We start from the raw sequence: 6582 nt of genomic DNA on the forward strand, positions 1-6582 counted from the left end.
TGGCAGCGAGGAATAAATAATTCAGAAAAAAAAAGTGGAGCTTCCACAAGTCAGGTGGAGAGATTAGTCCTGTTGTCTGGGCTTCTGCATGGCTGAGTGATTGCTGTGTCCTCGCCTCAGCAGCGCAAATCCACAGCCCGTGGAAAAGGATCTGGCAGAGCAGCTTCCCCCGGTTACATCCTTCAAAGCATGCCTCTGTTAGCTGTGTTAAGCCACCTTCATTTAATTTCCATCGCGATGGAATGATGTGCGGGAGCCGCACAGTAACAACAGCTTTGGAGGGAGGCAGAGAGAGCAAGAGCCATGGGCAGAGGGAGGGAGGAAGGGAGGGAGGGACAGGGGTGGTGGGAGATGAGAGTGGAAGAGAATGTGCGAGGACGTTGTGTGTGTGTGTGTGTGTGTGTGTTAGCAAGGGCCACAAGAATTACTACTAAAAGGATACAGCCAGCTTCCAAGAATTCCCCAAAGGCTTGCCTCATCAATCCTCAACCATGTGGTGCGTTTCCAGAAAGTAGGAGAGAAGTTTGAAAAGGATGAGAGAGGTGAAATGGCAGACACACACTGCATGATGTGCACATAATGTGAGTGCAAAAGCAACAGAGGCGCAGTGAGAGCAGCTGGAGAGACAGGAGGACCTGATGTGTCCCCTCTCCAGCTGAGGTCTCTGCCTCACAGCTGCACATTAGGATGCCCATACTGTACACTGCATTTGTTTTGACCTTTCAAAAACAGTTCAGCTGCTAAATGCTTTCTCTCAATGAGGCCATTCATGAGGGGCCTCCAAACATTTTAGCAACCCAGCCCAACACAAACAAACACAGAGCTGATGCAATGGCCTCAAAGGAAGATCAGCATTGTTAGACCACCATATGCAGAATGTAATGCTATAGTAGATAACAAGAACTGGGTTTGTGTGATTAATCTATGTCCAGAGGGGAGAAGATGAGGGCTGCTGTGATTAATAGTGCTTCAAGTGGTCGGCTGCATGTTAACAGATGCTTCAAGCATCTCATTTCCTCTGTGATACTTCTTTAGATCAAAATACATTTGCTTACATTTTCACATCTTTCCCCGTCTCGTTCAAGATGTAGGGCGATTTCAATGTGTTTTGGACTTTCTGTTTCATGTCAGGTTTTCAAATGCTGATAAACGGGCAGGCGAGTCCTGAGATTTTAAAACCAGACATAATTTGGCAACGGATAACTCCGGCAACATCACATGTCAGCCCCATCTCCAGATGAAGAATCACCACATGCCTATTATCCCAAAGAGGAAGAATCACCCTTCATAAATCAAACACCACAGATGAGGCACCTCTGTCGAAAACCACCAAGAGCCAATTAGCCTCGTCTCTGATCCAAGGTGGTTTGATACTTCTTCATGTGGCTCAGACAGTCATTTCATAAATAATCTTCTCTCAGTAATATGGACAATTTACTCTGTTCTCCTGATCTGTGATGTGCCTGCAGGAATCACACAGCTAGACAAAGCTTACATCAAATATATTCTATAAAAGGCACCTGGCTCCACTATGTGTTTGAATACAGCTATTTACTGTCATCAATTAATATAGCTCAAAAAGTCAATTAACTGTGGAAACAAACATAATACTCTACTTGTTCAATTATACCACAGTATTGTCAAAATAATACAACTTAAAGGGTTAAAAGGAGATATTCCCCTATCTAGTTATATTCAATGTGAATCTCTGCTGGGAGCTTGACAGAATAATAAACACTGTAATCAATAAAAGTGTCAGGTAGTAGTGGATAAATAAATACAAATACATAGAATACAAATACTAGTTGAGGTATTTCAAGCTACGATTTGTTACTGCTTCCGCAGTCGAGTAGCAACCATCCTATATTAAAATGCCACAACTTGTAAGGCTCTGCAGGGTGAGTCAATGTGCCTTTGCTGAGAGTGATACATGCAATAAAGAATGTTGTCACTTCCACTCAGGCTCAGATTTGTTTGCTGCTACAGAAAAGATGCAACTATATGGGTAAAAGGGTGAGCCTCCCCATTGCACCAATTTTAATTTTTGCTTAAAATCTCTGAATCTGTGAAGAGACTTCATTGTTTAAATTGTTTTTAAAAAGTGGAGTGAATCATTATGTTAATTACATTGTGAAACACAGCAGTTAAGCTAATGATAAATCGCTGGGAGGGAACAGGCAGTCTTTTTTTTTTTTTGTGGAGTACACACAAGACATCAAGGATGCACCGATGAGCGAGGAGAACATGTCCGACAATTTGCTTCAAATGCAACTGCACGGTGTCCTGTGGCGGGAGGATTGAGAGACTCAGCGTATTCTGGACAGTTATGTTTGTCCATTTGGGCTTGCGACCCAGGGGCCAACATGAGTGGCAGAGGATATTAGGGTCAGACAGAGGCGTGATCTAAGGAGACTATAGCTGAAGCTTTGACCGATAAAACCCCGCTGCCCTGCTGATCCCTAACTCTCCCCTCTCTGAGTCCCTTTTAAAACAGCTGATTTCAGTCATTCTGGCACACTTAAAACCCAGCAGTGCTCAAATTTAGCAAGTCCTGCCTTTGGATCACGTTGCTTGCCTTTAAAAAGCAAAAATAAGCTGAGCATAACCACTTGTGCTTTGCATAAATTGTTAACCTTGCTAGATAGCAAGGGCATAAATGTATACTCACTGCCACAAAGTATCATAATACTAGATTTTAATCAGAAAATGTCCACAGGATGGGACTGTGAGATCATGTTTTTATATAAACTACAGATTGAGCAGCATTAAAGACTACAGCGTGCAGTACAGTCACGTGAATGTGTAGCTTTTACTGCCCTCTGATCCCAACTTAGCATTAGTGGCCCTTGGACCTCAACCAGATGTTTGTCAGCGGCCACAACTGCAAACTGCCCTTAGAAAGCACACTTAACTCTCTCATCCGCTGCGTTTTGTTTATTTGTGTGTTTGTCAACATGTATCTGCCTATGAGCCACCTCAGTACCTCAACTTTCCCGATCTGTTATTGCGACACTAATTATGCCTGTGCCGCGGCTGATTTATTCACTGAATTAAACCGCTTTTTACGAGGGAGTTTAAAGATCTGAACGCTGTTGTGCCATGAATATTCAGTGGTGTGACTAATTGGGATAAGAAGTGAAGTGTTACCTGGCGGAGTTGTGCTACGCTTTGAAAAGATTATGGATTTGGTGTGCCAGTTTCACTACACCTGCTGATAAAGTTCAAAGTAATACTGGGAGGCTGTAGCCTATTCTGTGTGGAGTGAATAAAACATCATAATGGAGACACTGCCAAGATGCTCGACACCTACAGTTACTGTGTGCCTGGTTAACGCCTGGGTTATTAAACATGCTCATGTGGGTCATTAGCAGGTCATGTTTGTTACATCCATCCATCCATCCATCCTGTTCAGGGTCGCAGCAGGCTGAAGCCTCTCCCAGCATGCACTGGGCTGGAGGCCGGGTACACCATGGACATTTGCCAATCTATCACAACTCTACAAGCTGTTTTAATTTTGTTAAAATTGTCATGAACATTATTCTTCTTCCTACATGTCTAACTAATCTATATCTAACCATTGGGATCTGTTGCTCTATCAGAATACACCCACATAGGCCTTCTTCACAGCAGTCATTTTGACTTGTTACAGCAGGATAAGCACAGGTGTTACTAATACTGTTATTGATTGCCCCGTTCCATTTGAGTATCCCAGTGAGCCAAGCCAGTGAGTGATGCATGCACAATAACTGGACCCATCTAAATGGAGTGCAGCCATCAGCTGATTACAGTTATTAATTACAGCTGTGCTTTTCCTACTATGACATGTCAAAATGTGGAAAAGGTCTATCAACACAAATGAAAATTGCAATGTTATTCTACTATTCTACTCTATAGCCTTGCAACACTGATGTTTGAGTGGAAAACGCTGTATAACCATACATAGGTTTCAGCATGCTACTGTCACTCAGGTGCAAAAATATAAAAGGAAAAGTTCTCGAGAAAGTTGTAAACACCAGTTATTTTCAAGAAAAACTTTGCCAATCCCACAGGAACATACAATACATCATTACTGCGATGCAGTGGTGAGGAATAAGTTGGGTAACCCACAACCTTCAGTCAGCAATCTGCATCACAACAACAATCACAATACAAACAAAATCAATCCTTTTTAATTCTCATTGAAATGACTCATGTAAGGCTGAAGTGAAAAGCTTAACGGTCTCTGTTGCCCCTAAATGGTCTTAACAATCAAAACTCTTTGTACAATAACTACCATCAGTGCACTCATCTGACAGTTATGAGTAACCAGCTCTGACTGAATTATAAAGTAAGCACAGCACACTACTCACTGAATGACAGTGAAGATGCCGAGTTCATTGTCGTCTGGGTCCATTGCTGATGTCAAGTCTTTAATGCAGTACTTGTTTCTGTTTTTCCTGTCCAGGCCTTTCAAGCCTCTTTCACTGATGTGTGCTCCCGTCCTACCTCCCGACTCCAAAGTTTCTCCCTGCTTGAATTGGACTTTCCATAGGCAACTGAGCTCGTCTGACTAAGCCATTCAGTTATGATTGCATACAGTGGCCCTGTCCAAGTGAGTGGCCAGTGCCCTGGGGGAGGAGACCGAGCTTGTCGCTTCTGCCTCAGTAATGAAATAACATCACATTCCGGGCCAGTGCATCAGAAAACACAGAGGGATCAATGCTGAACAGCTGGACTCCAATGAGTCGCTGTGCTGGTTATGGTTGCCACAATGAGCAAGGCTCTCATGAAAAACATGTTCTGTTTGGCTGAAATTCACCTGTGGTGTTTTCATATTACAACTCGATTCTACAGGACATAGCAGGAGAGTTAAAACATATTTGAGTGTTTCCAACAACTGAAACAAACATTTTATCTTGATGGTATAATTTACAACATTTCAGCAGACAACCAAATTGCAGTATCTTAAATATTAATCTGATCCCTGTACGAGGCATTTGGAAATGGCATGTGTTTTATCATCCATGAGAGCTTAAAAATTAAGCTTCAACCGTAATCCAAACTCTATCACTGTCTGCCTGCCAACTGTCACCCTCAACGGAGCCAAACCTAAATCCTATATAAACCACAGAATTAGATCTTAACCTAAATGTTATACAGTTATGCATCAGGTAATATTTTATTATTCATATTTTCAATGTCTTTTGCACACATCTATTGTCAAATAATGCAGCTTGTCATACTGTATTTTTAATCTGATAAATACAGCATATTTTATGTATTAGGGCCACGTTTTGGGATTTTTTGGGCATTCTCCCATAAAGCCGTGGCATTTTAACGTCATCATAGTTCACGCTGGATTATGCCATGCAGACTCTCTCATGCATGAATGGCATACACAGTCTTCCATTAGTTATGAACTGAGGCACGTGTCTTTGCCTCTGCAAGCAAATAGAACTGCTTGCATAACACATCCCATGCCATGTATACACAGAAGTCTATGACAACTGAAAGTTCAGCTCCCTGTGAAACAGAAAGTCTAACCACGTTTTTCATGAAAACATTTCTTGCTATATGCACAGTACCATGCTTTTTCAGTAATTTGTGCACTGTGCAAATTGCACACAGTTTCTCTTTATGGATACAGTAGCTGTGCATGACCAAATGGACACAATGGAGAGCTGTGTGAGGTTAAAGCAGACAAAAGCAGTCCTTTCTGTGAGATAAATACTGCACATGAATCCATCCAATCATGTGGCCTAACACCCGCCCCTGGGCCACAGCGCGCTGCATCAGTGGCCTGTTTTTCCGTGACACACAGGCCGCACCACTTAGAGCGGGGACAAGGGATATTCAAAGTGCAATAACCCTGCGCAGCGTACGCAACTGAGAATCACATTTAGCTCGTTGTCTTGGGGTCACAACAGTGATGATTTAAGATGGTGATGATAGGCAGTGTGTGTTCTGAGACTCATCTGATTTAATGTGCTGTTCACTGTGCGTGGGTGTATGACTCATTTGTTTCCTTATAACAATGTGAAGCTGCATGCATCTTTGCAAATTGCTCTGACAGCTTATATGACGGCAACACGCAGTTCTGAATATCTGATTAATTAGTAAAATACACTTAAGGGCACATGAAGCAAAAACATCCCAATACGCTACAAAAATTAATAAATAATGGCTAAAACAAACAAAGCAAAAGCAGAAAGTGCAGTTATTTCCGCATGCAAGAGATACAAGTCAATTTTCAGTCCATCAAAGCAGATTTGTGCATCACATAATAGCAGCAAAGAAGTGACTTTTTCATTACTTTATGGAGCAGAACAAACAGTAGATGCAGTCATTTGCATAAAATGATGCGAGTCGCTCCATGCAGAACAGGAAAACTCATACTAATATAATAAGAGCTACTGCTTGGCCCTCACTAAAGGTTACAGATGTATTTGCAAAAGTCACCGACTGCATTCATCCCAATAATGTGATTTACACTATTTGGCTACAAATCGGAATCGGGATAATTATCTTTTTTGCCATCACAGAAGAATGCCAAATAGGTCATTAATCATAATTAATTAAACAAGTTGGAAAGCCATTAACGGA

This window comes from Enoplosus armatus, chromosome 11, assembly GCF_043641665.1.
Source record: "Enoplosus armatus isolate fEnoArm2 chromosome 11, fEnoArm2.hap1, whole genome shotgun sequence".
Classification (NCBI taxonomy): Eukaryota; Metazoa; Chordata; class Actinopteri; order Centrarchiformes; family Enoplosidae; genus Enoplosus; species Enoplosus armatus.